The sequence below is a fragment of the Canis lupus genome, chromosome X (assembly GCF_011100685.1).
Source record: "Canis lupus familiaris isolate Mischka breed German Shepherd chromosome X, alternate assembly UU_Cfam_GSD_1.0, whole genome shotgun sequence".
NCBI classification, from domain to species: domain Eukaryota; kingdom Metazoa; phylum Chordata; class Mammalia; order Carnivora; family Canidae; genus Canis; species Canis lupus.
In genome coordinates, this window is record NC_049260.1 from 87,613,951 (window position 1) to 87,633,159 (window position 19,209).

At 37.1% G+C, this 19,209-nt stretch overlaps 1 pseudogene; it reads left to right on the plus strand.

Moving 5' to 3' along the window:
• The first annotated feature begins 17,920 nt into the window (after positions 1-17,920).
• Positions 17,921-18,680, plus strand: LOC100688815 (annotated as a pseudogene).
• Positions 18,681-19,209: the final 529 nt, after the last annotated feature.

Here is a 19,209-nt window from a genome sequence, read left to right on the forward strand (position 1 = left end):
ACTCCTGCTGCAGCCTTCCCTCAGTGTCCCACTTCCTTATATCCCAGTTCTTTTTCTCTTTTATTCTTTACTCCTTTGTATGCCTTTTTCCTCTCATATTCTGTCAGAGTATTTGTCTCATCTTCTCACTCTGTCTTCTTTTTCTTTATTTTTGTTCTTATACAAAGCTTATTTTAAGAGGTTATACTTCACCTAAAAAGACTTCCCTAGCCCTCTGGCTTCCTACCTCACCTTCCAAAATAAAAAAAAAACCTCAATAACCTGAAGTCAATTTAAGATTTTGGGGACGTTTCCTATGCTTTGTTGTCATATACAAACCATATACATATGGAGTAAGAAGGACTTTTTTTAGCAGAAATAGTTAAAGCAGGGGTGTAGGAATGCAGTTTCAAAGATTACAGAATAGGTAAGGGCCATTTCATAGTGCCATAGGTAGGGTACAAAATTTTCTGGCTAGAGAAAGTAAGAAAGATAATGGTGATCATGTATTGAAATTAATCTAATTCAGTTTCTCACTCTCAATGTCTTCCCTGACCATCACTTCTAGGGTATTCAGAATGAGCAAAACTGATTTGCCAGATTCCTTTTCTACAATTGATAAACAACAATTCAATAAACTAAATAACATAGATCTAGTTACTAGTAAGTATGTTATGGAGAGTAGTTATTCCACCTAAATCTTATTTTAAAAAAAAGATGTATTCATTTATTTGAGAGAGGGAGAGAGAGAGAAAGAGAGAGAGAGAGAGGAGGGGCAGAGGAAGAAGGAGAGAATCTCCAGCAGACTCCTCACAGAAAGGAGCGTAATGTGGGGCTTGATCCCAGGACCCCGAGATCATAATCTGCTTGAAATCAAGAGTCGGATGTTTAACTGACAGAGCCACCCAGGCATCCCCACATGATTCTTAAGATCAGCAACAAAACAGTATTATTTACAGTAAATAGAATCCCAGAAGGGCTTTTGTGCATGTCTAATTCTCTGTCATTAGTATGACAGGTAGTAAGAAAACCTCTGGGGATGACATAGACGATGGTATTATTTATTTATTTATTTATTTATTTATTTATTTATTTATTTATTTATTTATGATAGTCACACAGAGAGAGAGAGAGAGAGAGAGAGAGAGAGGCAGAGACATAGGCAGAGGGAGAAGCAGGCTCCATGCACTGGGAGCCCGATGTGGGATTCGATCCCAGGTCTCCAGGATCGTGCCCTGGGCCAAAGGCAGGCACCAAACCGCTGCGCCACCCAGGGATCCCGATGGTATTATTCAAATGAGCACATCAGACTTATTCCTATTCTTGAAACTCCAGAACAAGAAGAGGGAGAATTAAGTGTGTCAGCCTTTCAGGAGACAGATGAAGACAGAGGGAAAGTAGGATTAAGTATAGAAAATCAACCGAAGCAAAACTCAAACAAAAGAGAAACCTTTAACAAACCAATCAAATAGAATATAAAATATGCAAAAATAGTTTGAGATTTTTAAAGCCTTGCAAGCATAAAAATCTAGTACAGATATAAAATAATCTAGATATTTCACATGTCTACTGATGCATGCTGAGTATGTTAGTGAACTTCATTAAATATATCCAGTTTCTTAGCATCAAGGAGGGTCTGGTACACCCAGAGAAAGAATTGCTGATACTGGTGTAACTAAGAGAACAGTGAGGTCTGATTGCTTCCAGATAATGGTTCTTTCCCCACCTCTCCTCTTCATTTTTTTCTGCTTCTCCATTTCTCCACATTAAACTAACAAGCCTTTCCCTTTTCTCTTTTACATGTTCAAGTAATCCCAGTAAAGTAACTTGTAGAGGGCTTTTGAGAGAGGCTTTCTTCTGGATGGAATGGATCTATTACACAGCATAGATTGTGAGTTAGAGAGAGGTCAGAAAACAATACCTGCACACATGCTACAGCTTTTACAATTTCACTGACCTGGTGTACATGCATGCACACACGCTCTTTGTGTGTGTGTGCATGCACGCACATGTGCGTGTGTGTGTATATACCAGCACACATCTAAGATCTAAAATATTAGCATATTTATGGAGCATGTACCCTCGCTCTCTATCATCTTTCATTCTTCTTTTTCAGAAACTGTAATAAAATAAAATTCATAATAAACCATCTCTCTCTGTGAATAATATCCAGCCCATGCAGGCATAGCACTTTTTCATGTAATATTATGTGCTTTGTACTGATATAGTTTTCTTATCTGTATGATGCCGTTGAGCCCCCCGAAGATGCTTTCTTCTCTTCTTTGTTGTTATGAGGGATAATTCAGAAACATACTAAACTGTGGGAGTTCATTTGATGCATATACGTGTATCCTGTTGTATGTATAGTATATATTTTTACATATGCACACCTAAATGTATTTACGTGTTAACTAGGAGTTAGTATATCTTTATTTTATTTTTTTTTAGTATGTCTTTCAGAGGAAAAGGTTATTTGATATTTATACATTTTCCTAGCAATTTGAAAAAAGTAATGGTTCCAGAACATGTTCATTATTTGAGACTACCTAGGTGTTACAGAAATAATATTGAGACCTTAGGGTGTTTTTCTCACCAAACGTTATTAATTTATTTAAGAGGGTTAGAAGCAAAAGCTGTAATGACATTTAGCAAACATTTCTGCCTGCAATCAAAACCATTTGTGCTCCTTTTCCAATCACCAGAGAGATTAAAATCATAACCATTTTACAAGACTCCATTTTTGACAGATTCTCTAATAAAAGGAATAGAGCTGATAGTACAGGTGGTAAGAAATTATTCCCCCGAATGCTGCTAAGGTTATGAAGGCTGCCTTTTTCAAAGAGCTAGTTTTGGTGGATAGATTTCAATTGTGCTTGCGATACAGAATCCTCCTACGTTGGAGATTAAAGACTCCTTTATCAGCGATGATTTGGAGATCTGAAATGAAATATAGATCCAATTAATTTCATATTCCCATGTCAGTGATGTTCTTTTCTCCTTTCATGAGGAAACTGGCCATTTGGATTCTATAGAGTTTTATGTGAAGCTTCCGTGGTGACACCCTTATCTTGGTAAAACAAAGACCTTGGCTGGGCCTTTAGTTGAATCAGATGTGACTGAGGATTTGAGGATTTGAAGCATCTTGTGTCAGGCTGAAAATAACACTCTTTTCCACTTGTAAAGTGATACCTGGACTAGCAGAATTTTTCAGTCTTATCTAATTCCGTTGTCCCATACTGATTGTTATATTTCCACATACTGAGAGGAATCTATTATGTACTGGAACTTTTCAGAGGAAAATTTCTTTTGTTTTCCTTTCTTACCCCTTTTATTTTATTTTTTTTCTTACCCCTTTTAAAGGTACTTCCAGTTCTGTTTTAAAGTTCAGCATGATCTTTTAAAATGAGGAACTATAAGGTTCAATTTCTACCTTTGTCATGAACTTGTATGACTTTCAGCAAGTCCATTAACCTCCCCGATTAAAACTGTATTGTTAGGTTAGTTATATTCACTGTCCCTGTTGAAAATGATGATGATGAAGATGATGATGATGATGACAGTGTTTTGTTTTTGTGAAGGTGAACTATTAATAATAATTTTCAGAACATCATTCCTCTGAGCACATAGAGAGTAGCTCCTTCCATGAGAAAGAGAGGAAGTAGGAATAGCTCATAACCTGAGCCAGAAAAGAATCGATCATTCCTTGAGCTTGTGTTAATCATTTCTGCTTCGTAACTCTGCCAAAAACAAAGGGGAGCCCTTTAGAAACCAATATGCAGTGGAAGATTTAGTGGGTGATGATTTGGGTAAGGATGAGGTAGAGATCTTTAGTGTGGCTGTGGAACACTGATGAATATCGCGATCAGTTGTGCTCTGCATTAATGTTTATTACAAACTATGTTTTGTCGGAAGTTTCCAAAAGGTTTACACTTAAAGGTAAGATAAAATGGACAGAATATGGTCCCAATGGTAAAGTCACTCAGGCTTGCACTATGAAGTGTTCTTAGGAATGGGAGAAAAACAAAGAGTGGAGTTACAGTTAACTCACTGGAGAGCATATACATCAAAAGTAGTATTCCCACTCTATTGCTCTCAATCCCTACTCTGTTATTTTTCCAATATCACACACACACACACACACACACACACACACACACACACACACACATATTTTAGACTTTATTTATTTATTCATGAGAGACAGAGAGAGAGAGAGAGAAAGGCAGAGACACAGGCAGAGGGAGAAGCAGGCTCCATGCAGGGAGCCCGATGTGGGACTCGATCACAGGACCCCAGGATCGCCCTGAGCCAAAGGCAGATGCTCAACTGCTAAGCCACTAGGGCTGCCCCCATATATTTTGTTTATTTATTTTCTCTCTCTCCAATCAAAAAAGTAAGCTCTGTGAACTCTAGTGCCTGGAGCCTGCCATATAGTTGGCATTCAAAAACTATTTGCTGATCCAGAATATGACACCTCAAAATATGCCACTTTGGCATAAGTATTATTTTGAGTTGCAGGCAACTCAAAAAAAAAAAAACAGACACAGGAAAAACTTTCTGCACTCCCCTTATCTATCTAAGAGCAGGGTAATATATTTCTTTTGTGAACATGTTGCTCTCTCCTATACCAAGAAGAGGAGACCAACTCTTAATACCAGAGATGGAAATAACACTGAGATGAACCTGCAATGAACAAATCTTACTAAATAACCCTATCTACCCTTCATTTTCCCCATATATTTATCACAGTTACCACCCTTAGAAGCCCAAACTCCCTTTTCTTTTTCTAATCATTTCTTTCCAATTTATTGCCCTTTGTTAAAATGGTATGTCAACCCTGAGGTCTAACCATTTCTTTTGATCCTTTTATTGCTTTGTGTATGTGAAGCCCCTATGCATGTAAAATAAAATTTGTATGCATTTTCCCCCTATTTGCCTGTCTTTTTTAAGTTTAATTTTCAAGTCCCAGCCTTAAACCTAAGCAGGTAGAAGAAAAATTTTCCCTACCCTACAGTTCAATGGATAATTACCCGGATCCTGAAGGGTATCTTTTTCTATGCCACAGCCTATATAAACTACCATTTCCAGTGTTAACCAATGGGGAATTATAAATGATGGGAGTGCTTTACTTCCTTGCCATTTGGAAAGAAGTATTATCAAAATCTGATTACATCCTGGTGGGTATATCTCACATACAGATGCTGGTTGTCTAATGTGAGTAAAGTTAGCATAAAATAATAAGTATAGAAAATATGGTATTAACTATCATTTGAGTACTTTATAGAGGCTTTTTGAGTTTTGTATTGTTTAATACCCTAAGAAGTAAATAAGATTACAAGTCCTGTTTTACAGATGAGGAAACAGGCACAAAACACAGTAACATGCCCAAGAGCCAAGATTAGGCTCTGATTTTGAACCTAGGAAGCCTAACTACAGTACATACATACTTGCCTGCCACACTGCTGCATACAGTGTGCTGACTCTTAGCTATAGTAACATGATTGAGGCAAAATTATGTTTAAAAACGGAGTCAAAAAAAAAAAAAGGGAGTCAGGGAAGATGTCACTTTCTGAAATCATAAGCAAGCGAGAGTTCATAAGGGCACTAAGTATCCCTTATCCTTCTGCATTTCAGTAAACAATGGGGGCCAGTTGATAAGAAAAAGAAAATAAAACTAGTAAGAACTCATCTTGCTCTCTAAATATTTTTTAGAACAATTCTTTTATATTATTATGTTTTGAGCAATGATTAGAAATGGGGTAAAGATGGCTAGCATTGTTTTATAGGCAGCTGGGGGAGAAGGATCTAGATGACAAAATAAATGACAAACAAGATAGAGAAAGAAGATGAATCAAACCCTATAACTGAAACCCTATGAGTGAAGAAAAATAAGTGAGTAGACTAATGGTGAATAATTGGCCTATAGAAGTTTCCATAGGAGAATGAATAGCAATGAAGAGAAAGGCCAGAGATTTGCCCAAATAGGCACTTATGGAGGACTTTCAGCTTTTACTAAGAAATAATTTTCAACAAAACAAACTCACATTACACTTAATATTTTACAGCAATGTGATATTAAAAAATAAAACTGTCAAGTGGAGCAGGACTCTGCTTCTCTCACCATTTTGTTTTCTCCCTTATATGGAATACCTAAATATTATCCAAATTTTAACTGATGAATCTGAACTTAGGATAAGAAGAGTTTATTAGGCTTTCTATTTAATTGCATTCCTGTAATAAAGATGTACTTGCTACAGGGACAAAATATTTTATCTCTGGGCCAGGGCATTTTGCATTCTGCTTGTTTAGGATTATCTTTGTTTGTTTTAGTGATGTTTTTGTTATATTTACTGGTCAACTCTCTTAATTTAGATTTTTACCTAAAGTCCATTATAAAGAGATTTAAATAATAAGAAAATAATGGTATACATTAACCCAATGTAGTTACTATTTCCAATGCTCTTTATTCCCTTTGTGTAGATGCATGTTTCCATCTGGCATTTGTTTCCTTCTGTCCTATGACCTTCCTTTAACATTTCTTGTATTAATGGTCTATTGGTGATTATTTAATCTTTTTGTATCTCAAAAAGTCTTTGTTTTACCTTTTCTATAAAAAGATATTCCCATTGGGTTATAGAAGCCAAAGCTGATTAATTTATATTTTCTTTCAACACTTCAAAAAAATTGCCCTACTATCTTCTCACTGTTTTGTTTCTAATGAGAAATCTGCTACCCTTCTTTTCTCTGCTGCTCTGTACATTTGTTGCTTTTTTTCTAGTTGCTTGTAAGAGTTTCTCTCAAGCACTAGTCTTAAGCAATTTGATTTGGTATGACTCAGTATTGCTTCCTCTATTTCTTTTTATTTTTTATTGTGATAAGGGCACTTCATATACAATCTATCCTCTTGAGTACACAATGTGATGTTCTTAACAATTCCTTCTTTTCTTTTTTTTCCAACTAGGCTCCACACCCTACATGGAGCCCAGTGTGAGACTTGAACTCGTGACCCTGAGATCAAGACCTGAGATGAGATCGAGTCAGATGCTCAACCAACTGAGCCACCTAGGTACCCCCAATTCCTTCCTTTAGATACAATACTAATTGCAGTCAAGTCCCTGTCAAGGCTTGCAAATCTGAGAGTCATTTTCTTTCCTTGAGTAGCCTGAAACAGCTTTCTACTCTTGTTAATGTGTTTAAAGATTTTATTTATTCTTTTGAAAGAAAGAGAGAAAGAGAGAGAGAGAGAGAGAATGAGCGGGGTGAGAAGCAAAGGGAGAAGCAGACTCCCCGCCCAGTGGAGAGCCCAATGCAGGGCTCCATCCCAGAACTCCCAGGATCATACCTGAGCCAAAGGTAGATGCTCAACAGACTGAGCCACCCAGGCACGCTTGTTTATGTGTTTAAAATTTCAGTCTCAGAGGACAGGTTCCCTTGTCTCCACGTGTCCCTTGGTTAAGAGATGCTATAACTCTAGCCGTGTTTGTAGCCCTCATGTCACTTGCTGTCTCATTCATTCTTCTCTAACAATAGCTTTCCTTTAGTTACTTGAAAACAATGAGCTCTCTCCCATGTCAGAGCTTTCACTCGCATTTTTGTCTTTTCCCAGAATAGTTTTTTTCCTGTCTGTCAAGAAACTAATTCCTGCTCATTGCTCAGGATGCATCTTAGATTAACCACCCCCCTTATTATTCTTATAGAATGCTGGTTTCAGAGAATTTATCAAAATGTATAACTATATTTATTCAAGTTTTTACTTATTATTATCTTTCCCCACTTAATGATATAAGAGCAAATACAAATTCAAATAAGTAACTTAAACATTCTCCCTATTGAAAAGAAAGGAAGAAATCCTCCTCCTTTTTCTTTTGGAATTTCTTTCCCTGTCCTCTCCATAAATATGTAAATCTTTTTAATGACTAAATAAAACTCTTGCCAGTCTCACAAGTCAGGAATATTTCCTTGAGTATCTGAGAGCCATCCTGTTGAAGTATAATCATCAAGGAATATAACACCCTTTCTCCCAGTGTCCTCATAGGACATATGCTTAAATTCAGCTGCCACCTTACTCCAAAGGGCAAAACCTACCTTCAGTCCTAAAAAGAGTAGAAAATTAGCCTTTTTTATTATTTATTTATTAATGAGAGAGAGAGAGAAAAAGAGAGAGAGGCAGAGACATAGGCAGAGGGAGAGGCAGGCTCCAGGCAGGGAGCCAGATGCGGGACTCGATCCCAGGACTCCATGATCACGCCCTGGGCCGAAGGCAGGTGCTAAACTGCTGAGCCACCCAGGGATCCCTGAAAATTAGCCATTTTATCTTGAAAATATCAATTTAATGTCTTGTATCTATTTAGCTATATAAAAGAGTGATATTTCTTGCTGTCTTTGCAATCTCTTTAGTGGATTGCCTTTAATGTGCATTGCATTCTTATTTATTGCTTATTCAATAATAAAATTGTTTTCTTTGTCTGCTACTTTTGTGGAAATGTTTTCTGGGCTGGGAGGAGATTTTGTTTATAATTCTATTTCCCCAGTAATGGTGAGCTCCATGATAACAGCAACCAGGTCTGTTTTATTTACCACTATATTCTCAGTGCATACACAGAGTGACCTGACTATAGGTCAAATAATTGTTTAATTAAAGAGTAAATGAAGAACCCAGCAGGAGACTCCATTTTCCACCCACTTTTCCTACAGGGCATTATGAGGACCAAATGGAGTCAGACTAACCTAATTGGGAGCTTTAGTTCCATCAGTATTTTGTAGTGTGATAAGGACATGTTGCTTAAACTCCCTGAGCTTGAATTTTCTTATCTGTAGAACAGGGATAATAATAGCACTTATCTCAGAAGACTATTGTGCACATAAATTGATAGAATAAGCAACATGGTGCCTGCCTGCACAGAAGGAACAATAAATTTAGCTGGTAAAGTGTCATTATGATCATTTACCCCAAATATATAAACATTTTTGTTGGGACCCACGCATCACAATGATAAGGATGACTGTGGATTGGAAGAGGTTTGAAAATTGCCTTTGACATTTTATCAGAAAATTTTGTAATTCTATCACCCCTGTCCTCAGATTTGTTATGGTTTTTTCATTAAGCTGACATTATGGGACTGCAGTCTTTACCCTAACCATTCTCCCTACCATTCCTCACTGATCCATAACTGATACTTCACTCAGCCAGGAATTCAGAGTGTAAGTGTGAGATATGGCAGGGTGCCTTTAAGTCATAGGTAAGCAAAATATAAACCTAACGTTCTTAGAGTACGGCCTTTCCCATGTTTTCTCCTGATCAGTTGGTATCTTCTCTCTGTGGATCACTGTCTTCCTGTCTCAACTCAGGTAAGAGAGACTTCTATTTGTTCAAGTAGGGTGAGCCCAATAGGGTTATTTGTGAATTTACAGTCTTTTAAATTTTTCTTTAACAGACCTAGCATAGATCAGGCTATGAGTTCACTTTCCCTCCCCACATTTCACATCCCCATACCTCACTCTGAACATCCTTAAGTAGATGCAACATAGTCAGTGCAAAAGCCATCAACTCAAATAGTTTTAAATAATTTAGAAAATAAAGCTACAAAGTGTGTGTGTGTGTGTGCATGCACATGCGTGCACTTGTGTGTACACATGAACCCTTAGATTGAGAGAGAGAGAAAAAAAAAAGAGTTATTCGTGAAAGATCACTAAGTTAAGATTAAGAAAGCTGGCTTTCTCAGTGGGATTACCAGTGTGTCATTATGTGAACTCAGGCTAATGATTTAATTTCTTAGTTCATCTATTTTTCATTATTAAAATTGGAGCTGACAGTATCTTTCTGCAAACTAATTGGCTGCACCTTCCACAGTATTAGGCACAAATTCATCACTCAATATCTATAAATTAATGGATAGATCCATAGGAAAGTAATATATGAAAATGATGAGAGTATTTTAAATCCCCAGAATAAATGCTTCCAATGAATTTAATGTAATATGCTATGTAATAATGTAATACTGTACTTCATTATAGTACTGCCCTCAGAATTCCACATTTTTGAACACTTCAGTAAGGAAACCTCTAAGAATGGGAATCATGTAAGTATGTCAGTTTAACACGGAAACACTGGACTCAGAAGTCAGCATATGAAACCTGTGTGAAGACAATGGGTTGCTGAGATGCTTTTATGCTCATCCATAGGAACATATACCACTGTGAAATTAATAATAATGATTTCCTTGTGTGACTCATAAGCTGATTCGGGTGTCAGTTACCAGAAAAATTCCACACATTATTAGAGTGACTACAAGGTTTCTGCAACCATATTTGCTGAACTCCAAATCACAACATGTGATTCAATCAAGTGTTTTTCCAGATTTATAAATATCTGCAAAAAGTCATGAAAATTATTCAGATTAAGCAATGTTGCATTCTACCTTGAATGAATCACCTTTATTGAGTATAATAAAATTATGGGACATCTGGATTATATGTCCTTGACAATTTGGAACCGATAGTTATCAAGTATACAGGCAAGATGATTACTTTGAAGAGGATAAAACTAGTCCTACTCTTCTACAATCCTATCTTGTATTAATATATGTAAGGTGCTCTCAAAAGAGAATAAAAACAAAATGACTGAATCTGTTGGTTTTTTTTCCCCAGAGTTAATTGATTGCCATAGTAGGTGATAATTCCTTGTTTCTCTGTATTTAAAAAAAAAAAAAGGGGGGGTAGTTATTAATAGACTACGATACAGTTGTGATTCAATCACATCTCTATACTTGACAAAACAGCTTGGCGTTCATCTATTATTTGGCATAATAGAGTTCTTTGTCACTGAACTTTCACAAAGGATCAATCCAATATTTTCAGGAAGAAGGTATCCTGGCTTCCTCCTGACATTTACATAGCTATAGGAGACCATTATCCCTGTGACAATACTGTTTTTTAAACTATCATTATCTTTAAAGAAAATAACATCTGCAGCCCTTTTAACTTTCTTGTTTTGGAAATCACAATTGAGCTTTTCTCTTGTTATTGTCAGCATACATAAGACATTTTTCCCTCTAAGGAGTTCTAGCTTCTCCATATGTCCTCGAGGGCCCCATGTGAAGTACTCAATTTCTTGTTTTCAACAAGTTAGAAGTCACTGTTGCTGATCATGTTTGTTCCTTTCTCTGACTGTACTAGCCTCAAGCCTGAGGAAGGTAGAGCAGAGATGGCTGACAATTCAGTCTGGAAGGAAACATCTGGGCCTGCCTTTACCTTCCTTCTACTTGTCAAATTCTTAAGCCTCAGGACTATACAGCCCCATAACTCCTGAATTAGTACATGTTTGGGAGCTTTCCCAGATTTAACTTGAATTAGGGGCCACTTTTTATAAATTTACAGCACCAGAAGACTGTGCAAAGGTATTATCCTCTCCAGGCTTCTTAAAATTAAAGACATTTCGTTTATATCCAAAAGAGAAGTGCCTTACAGAATAGATGGTTGTGGATGGGGGAGTGGGCAAAAATCAAATTATTATTCAATTCTCTGTTATTACTTTCAGCCAAAATAGAATTGAGAGCCCTAGAAGTATTACTAGAATGAAATAGGAAACATATTTTATTAGCATACAAACCTAATTTTATTGTGCTATCACAACATTGTCAATCAAATTGGAAACTCAGTTCCCACCTAGTGAGTAGACATGAACATTATTGTTTTTTTTCATGGAAAATCTTTCTTCATAATGATGGAAAAAAACAAGAGGAACTCTTTTCAGTTCTTTTTGCTAAATCATTCTGATTCTAATTCTGCCCCTCAGAGAGCATTGCAAAGAGCCTTTACACAAAAAGAGAGAAGAGACTATGTTGGGACAGTGTTGTCACATCAGAACAAGGCCATTTGAAAATGAAAATCAGTCAAGGTCAGATTGTGTTAGTGGTCATTAGGGGGCTCTAAATGCTCAAACTCTATCTTCACAACATCCACTAGCTTCATCAGGTTTTTTTGTTCAAAGTGTATTGTTCCAGGGGTACCTGGATGGCTCAGTTGGTTAAGTGTCTGACTTCAGCTCAGGTCATAATCCCAGGATCCTGGAATCGAGCCCCACATTGGGCTCCCTGTTGAGCAGAATGCCTGCTGCTCTCTCTCCCTCTCCCTTTGCCATCCCCCTGCTCCTGTTCTCCCTCTCTCTGTCTCAAATAAATAGAATCTTAAAAAAAAAGAAAAAGAAAAAAAACATATTGTTTCAGCACATTTAACTAAACATAACTGATAGTTTGTTTCCACACCCTTGGAGCCTAATCTCCTTGGTTGCCTCCTAGTTTGCAAGAAGCCAGGACCAGGGACACCTGGATGGCTCAGCGGTTGAGCGTCTGCCTTTGTTTGGCTCTGGGCATGATCCCGGTCTTGGGATCAAGTTCCGCATCCGCTCCCTGCAAGGAGCCTGCTTTTCCCTCTGTCTATGTCTCTGCCTCTCTCTGTGTGTCTCTCATGAATAAATCAAAAAAATATAAATAAATAAATAAATAAATAAATAAATAAATAAATAAATAAATAAAATAAAATAAATAAGCCAGGACCAATTGATAGGTAACACTGAGTAGAATAAGACTACGTGTAAATAGAATTGATTGCTGCAGAAATACTACTACGAAATACTTTTTGTAAACACTGAGTCCTTGATAGAATATATCCTCAGTTTGCTTAGTGTTTTTAACCCTGAGGCTGTGTACAGGAGTATGAAAATGTTTTTATAAAGTCCAATAATTTTGTGATCCTCCCTAGGCACATCCAGAGAGTTCCAGATTAATGGGCAGATGACACTGCAGCGTCATTGAAAGAACATGGGCTTTTGACTCAGCCAGATGGCCTTTGACAAGTTATTAACTTGCCTGAGTGTCAATTTCTTTAGGTGGAAAATGCATATCACTGTTAATCCAAAAGATTGTAGAGAAGATTAAAATAGAAAGTGTTTGCAAAACGTCCACCACAGTGCATGGTGTACACTAGGAGTTCAAGAGAAGATGCTCATTATATGAAACCTAACTTCCAGAACATTTAAAAATGCACTTTAAAAATTACAATTTTTATTTTCTATGCATTTCCAGGTTAGAAAGTGCATTTAATGTTAATAAGAGCCCTGTTAGATAGGAAATGTACTTATTATATTGTAATTTTACAAATGAAAGATCTGAGAACCCAATAGGTATACAGCTTACCCTAAGTAATCCAGTTAGCAAGTGGCGGGCATTGGGGAAAAATGTGGTTTTTCTCCCCCCTAAGTCAACTGCTGTCTCAATGTGTAAAATAGTCATGACTTTGGAAGAATTAAAATACAAGTATAAAAGGGGGAAAAATTGTAACTGGGGATGAATAATTTGTTATTTATAATCACCATGCAATTTCTATGGAGAGCTGATCCTAAGGTTAGCCCGTTGTTACCAGAGTTGCATTATAATTGTGAAGTTAAAAGAATAAGAAAAAAATGAATTGCTCTGCTGCACAGGAAAAGGGAGACCTGTTGGAGGTGTGGCATACTTGATTTGGTAGGCCCAAGCCAACAAGGTAGCCCAGTGGAAAGCTGGGTCTGAGGGATGAGGGTGCTGGTGGTTGAAGAACTTTAGAGGGACAACAGAGATACCTCATTGATTCTTTCTTAGAATTTTGCTTTTGGGTGTAATGTAAAACTAACCTCCACTCCCCAAACAAATCATCAGCAAAATATCAGTTTATTAATACTGCTGGTAGAGTGAATTCTCTATCAGGGTATAGAAAATGACAAGATATATTACAAGTTAGTTGGAATTGTTTCTGTCTTCACCCCGTTGTATCTGGGTTACAAAAGAGTGAATTGCCATCCTAATCTTTACAGACAATTAAGGGTACTCTTTAATGATCTTTGTGTGTTCACAGATGCAAATGCTATGAATTCCGAAATGACGGAGCAGCTGATATAAGGAAGGCAGGCAGGCTGAGTGGAGCGTGCATGCATCTTCCAAATGGGACTGCCTCAACTCAGACCTGACAGATGGCTTCAGTGAAGAAATGAGTATCAGCCGATCTGATTTTTTTTTTCCAAAAAGAGAAAAAAAATTACAAAACAACTGCTGGTCTGAAATATTATGTGGACTTTTTGGATTTTAAAATATCTACCATATTTTAAATACACAATGAAATAAGCAAACATCAAACACTGTGTTGGCCAAGCAAAGCAATATACAAGCTGGGTATGCCTCTGAACCACCTGCTTCCAACTTCTGGTGCCAGTATTCCTCTTCTTCCACATGCTACAAATGAAGTTGACTTCATGTATACTATTATATATACATCCTAAACACCCCCAACTAGGGTTTTCATAAGAAATCGTATGACCTTGGGAGAGTGTCTTCTCTGTGCTTCTGTTTCCTAATCTACAAAGTGGGAAAAATCATTGTCCTTACCTCATAGGATTGTTGTAAGGATTCAATGTATTAATGCATCCTTCTCTTCGTTCAATTCTCAGTTGTCTTCTTTTATAATCACTCAAAGTCTGTATTTAGCTCTATCTACCTAGTTCATCTCTAACCAACTATGACATCACTCACCAATAGTGGCATTGCCCAAAAAGGAAGTTTTCTCTATATATTATCTTTTAGTCCCTAGCCCTAATCAATATCCAAGTTATGTTTTTGACCAGTACCATGTCTCTCCAAATTTACTTAAGGCCACAGGTACATTTCTTTCCTTTTGCAGGGGTGGGAGGGTATGGAAAGGCAGAAGAAGAAGGAGAGAATCTTAAGCAGGCTCCAAGCCCAGTGCTGACCCTGACTCAAGGGTGTATCTCACTCTCTGCAGATCATGACCTGAGCCATGACCAAAATCAAGGGTCAGGTACTTAACCAACTGAGACACCCAGGCGCCTCACCACAGGAACATTTCTAACTGAACTCTAGTAAGATATTCCTTGCCAGTGTTCCTGCTATATAATGCTGGGCAGGTGGGCTTTTTACTGGCACTGTTTTAATCTCATTGGTTTTGTCCTAAAAGTTCTGTATTCACTCTTCATCCACTACTTATGACCAAGCCAATTTTGTTATCAATTTTTTTTTTAGTTTACAAAAATAAATGCTTAGAAAAATTCAAATAATGTGAAAAACTAAAACATGATTTTTTTAAATCAGTGAAATCCTCACAAGATAAAACTACCACATTTTACATGCTGTTTCACAATGTGCTTTTTTTTATGCATCATTGTGTTGTGGACATTTTCTCTAGTCAATCAATTTTATTCACTAAACAAAAGTGGCATCATTTGTAAATAGCTTCCTAACATTCTCTTATGTGGAAAAATCATGACAATTAACCAAATATCTATGGATGGGCATTTACCTTATTCTCATTTTTTTTGCATTTATAAGCAAGGCAAAGACAACTATTTTTATACATGTCTTTCTTTTTTATGACGATTTAATGATGATATATTGCTATACAGGAATTTCCGGAGTATATATACATACATAAAAATTTTATCTTACTATTTATTTTTTTTAATTTTTATTTATTTATGATAGTCACAGAGAGAGAGAGAGAGAGAGAGAGAGAGGCAGAGACATAGGTAGAGAGAGAAGCAGGCTCCATCCACCGGGAGCCCGATGTGGGACTTGATCCCGGGTCTCCAGGATCGCGCCCTGGGCCAAAGGCAGGTGCCAAACCGCTGCGCCACCAGGGATCCCCATAAAAATTTTATACTTATTGGTAGATAACTTTCTGGAATATTTTACTATTTGGAACTTGAAGATACCAAGAATGTGTGTTCATTTTCCTACATGCTCACCAATACTGGATATTTCAATTTTCTCTTTAATTCTTTCACTTTTGTTAGGCTCACAAAAGCAAATGACATCTCATTGTTGGTTTTCTGTTTGTCTGTCTGTTTGCATTTCTTTGGTCAAAGAGCTTTTCATACATTTATTGACAGATTTTTGTTTTTGTTTATGAATTGTCTGATGCTGCTTTTTGCAAACATTTCTATCAGAACATTCATTCTTTTTCTTATTAATTTATAAGGACTCATTTTTAAAAATAATTATTCATTTATTTGGTGGGAGACAGAGGGAGAGGGAGAGAAAAACCCAAACCGACTCTGTGCTGAGCACTGAGCCCAACATGAGGCTTGATCTCACGACCCTGAGATCATGACCTGAGCTGAAACCAAGAGTAGGGTGTATAACCTACTGCACAACCCAGGTATCCCTAAAAGGACCCTTTTTATATAAACTCTTTGACAGAAATACTGCAAATATTTATGCAGATATTTCCCTGTTTGTCAATTTGCCACCAATTTCTAGTAGGTTGCTGAGGAACAGTGATAGTAATTAGTAAAACTGTTATGTAGCCTTCACTGTGTGCCAGGCCATGTTCTAAGTTAATTGCATGTGTTAGCTCACCTAATCCTGTCTACAAACCTAGTATTATTATTCCTATTTTCAGATGAGGAAACGGAGATATAGAGCAGGTCTGTGACTTGACCAAGGTTCTACAACTAGTGGTTCTGCCGGGATTTGAAACACTGTCATCTGGCAACATCCCATGCTCTTAATCACTGCCAAAGGTCAATAAAGTCAGATACCAGCTAAAGTGGTAAGGATAGATTTTATTGAGTAATACTATTACAATACAGAAAAGAGTTCAACATGAACTAAATTCAACTTCAATTTGTGCAAAAGTGACTGAGTAGAAGCCAAACACAACAGAGTATATACTGTATTCTTCAATTTATATACAATTTTAAAACAGGCAAAATTAATAAGAGATGTTGGATGTCAAAATAATGGTTACATTTGGAGAGGAGGTGGGTAAAAGAGGTGATTCTGGGGTCCTGGTAATAATGTATTTCTTAATCTGGGTGATTTTATAAGTATGTTCATTGTGTATAAAATTCATTAAATCATGTAAACATTATTTGTGTACTTTTAAGTACACATATGTGTAAACACGTATAAACAATTACGTTTATATTAATTAGTATTAATATAGTATTATCTAATAGATCAATATTGTAATAATTATTTATAAAAGAGAATATTCCAGAAATTCATCAAGTTAAGGATTTTGGCATTTAAAAAATCCTGAACCTGGGGTGCCTGGGTGGCTCAGCGGTTGAGCATCTGCCTTCAGCTCAGGGCATGATCCCACGGTCCCGGGATCGTGTCCCACATCGGGCTCCCTGCATGGAGCCTGCTTCTCCATCTGCCTATATCTCTGCTTGCCTCTCTCTGTGTGTCTCTCATGAATAAATAAATAAAATCTTTAAAAAAAACAAGTATATGTATATAAATGTATATATATATATAAATATATAGTTCATAAAATTTTCTGATATTACTTTTATATTTGGCATCTGGTATTGTTGAAAATATAAGAATAGCCTAACCTAATCATTTTTTCCCTTAGTAGATGACTATAGGAGACACTTAGTTGCCTGTGTATTAGCCAATTCCCTTTTACTTCTTACTTGTCATCAGAGTCCATTGTTAATAACAGAGCATGAAAATGTCAGGTACTCACTTCCATAGCCTCCCTTATAGCTATAAGATAGTGGTAATATGGCCTTGTTCTAACTCAATAGATATAAGGATATTTAGCTAGATTGTTCTAAGAAAGATTTTCCTTGGGGCACCTGGGTGGCTCAGTTGGTTGAGCGTCAGACTCTTGATTTCGTTTCAGGTCATGATTTCAGGGTCAAGGAATCAAGCTCCACATTGGGCTCTGAGCTCAGTGCAGAGTCAGGAATTCTCTCCCTTTCCATCTGCCCCCCACCCTTGCCCTGCTACTCACACACATGCATACACACTCTCTCTTTATAATACTAATAATAAAAAAGATCTTCCTCACTAGTAAATGGAGACAGAGGTGTGGAGAGAGAGGCTGAGTCGAGATGCTATCTGTTTCCATCTGTCACATAGACCCCACTGGAGCTGCCACCACTATGGATGCTCATGAAGATCTGGTGTACCAGGTAAAGCTGGCCAAGCAATCTTTGTGATAGGACGAAATGGTAAAATTAATAAAGAAAGTAGCAGGGATGAATGTTAAGATGACACTCAAAGAATGAACCCTTCTATCTGTTGCATACAAACATGCGATTGGAGCTAGCTAGAAGATCCTCTTGGAGACTAATCAGTAGCATTGAACAGGTAGAAGAAAACAAGGAAGGAGTAGACAAACTGAAAATAATTCAGGAATATTGGCAAGTGGTTGAGATTGAGCTAGGGTTGGTCTTTTATGACAGTTTGGAAACATTGGACAAACACTTCGTTCCAGTGGCTAACACTGGAGAGTCCAAGGTTTTCTATAATAAAATGAAAGGGCACTATTACAGGCATCTGGCTGAATTCCCTATAGGAAGGAGGCTGTGGAGAACAACCTAGTTGCGTTAAAGCCACTAATGATATTGCAGCTGTAAAACTTGGGCCACCACATCTCACTCACTTAGGTCTTGCTCTCAATTTTTCTGTATTCTACTGTGAAATTCTTAATTCCTCTGACCATGCCTGCAGTTTGGCCAACGTGGCTTTTGGTGATGCAGTTACAGAAATGAATATGTTAAGTGAAGGAAACTCTAGAACTCTATACTTATGATGCAGTTGTCACGTGATAATCTGACACTGTGGATTTCAGACATGCAGGGTGATGGGAAAGAGCAGAATAAAGAATTTCTGCAGGATACAGAAAATGAAAATCAATGAGACCTAAATGCCAACAAGAGAAACCATCTCTGATCTCCCTACTCCTCCTCATCCCCTCCCTGCAACTGCCCCATTGCCTTTGGAAATTTCCCACTGTCACTGAGGAACCCCAAATCTGACTTTTACATTTGATCTCAGAATTTAGGTTTCTGCCCTGCTGGGTTTTTAAAAACATTTTTTCAAAAATTCTTAAAGGCAAGAATGCACGTTGGTGGGTTTTACTGGTTCCAGTTTTTCGGCTCTTTGAGACACTCGCAGAACTGCACAGAAACTTTTTTCAGCATTACTGTATTATCTTCTGCCAGATGGGGCAAGATCACCATTAGGGATGGAAATTAAATTCAAAAGCCATTTAACTCCTAGGTAATGCAAGCATCTAAGAGAGAGGTTAATCACACTATGGAGGTACAAGTGGTATCATTTTTCCTTTCTTTAAGTAGTTAAATCAAATTTTATGTCAATGCTTAAAATTAATTGGGTGTTAGCTTGAGGTGGTTAAGGTTGTTTGGGAGTTTGTTGTTATGAATTT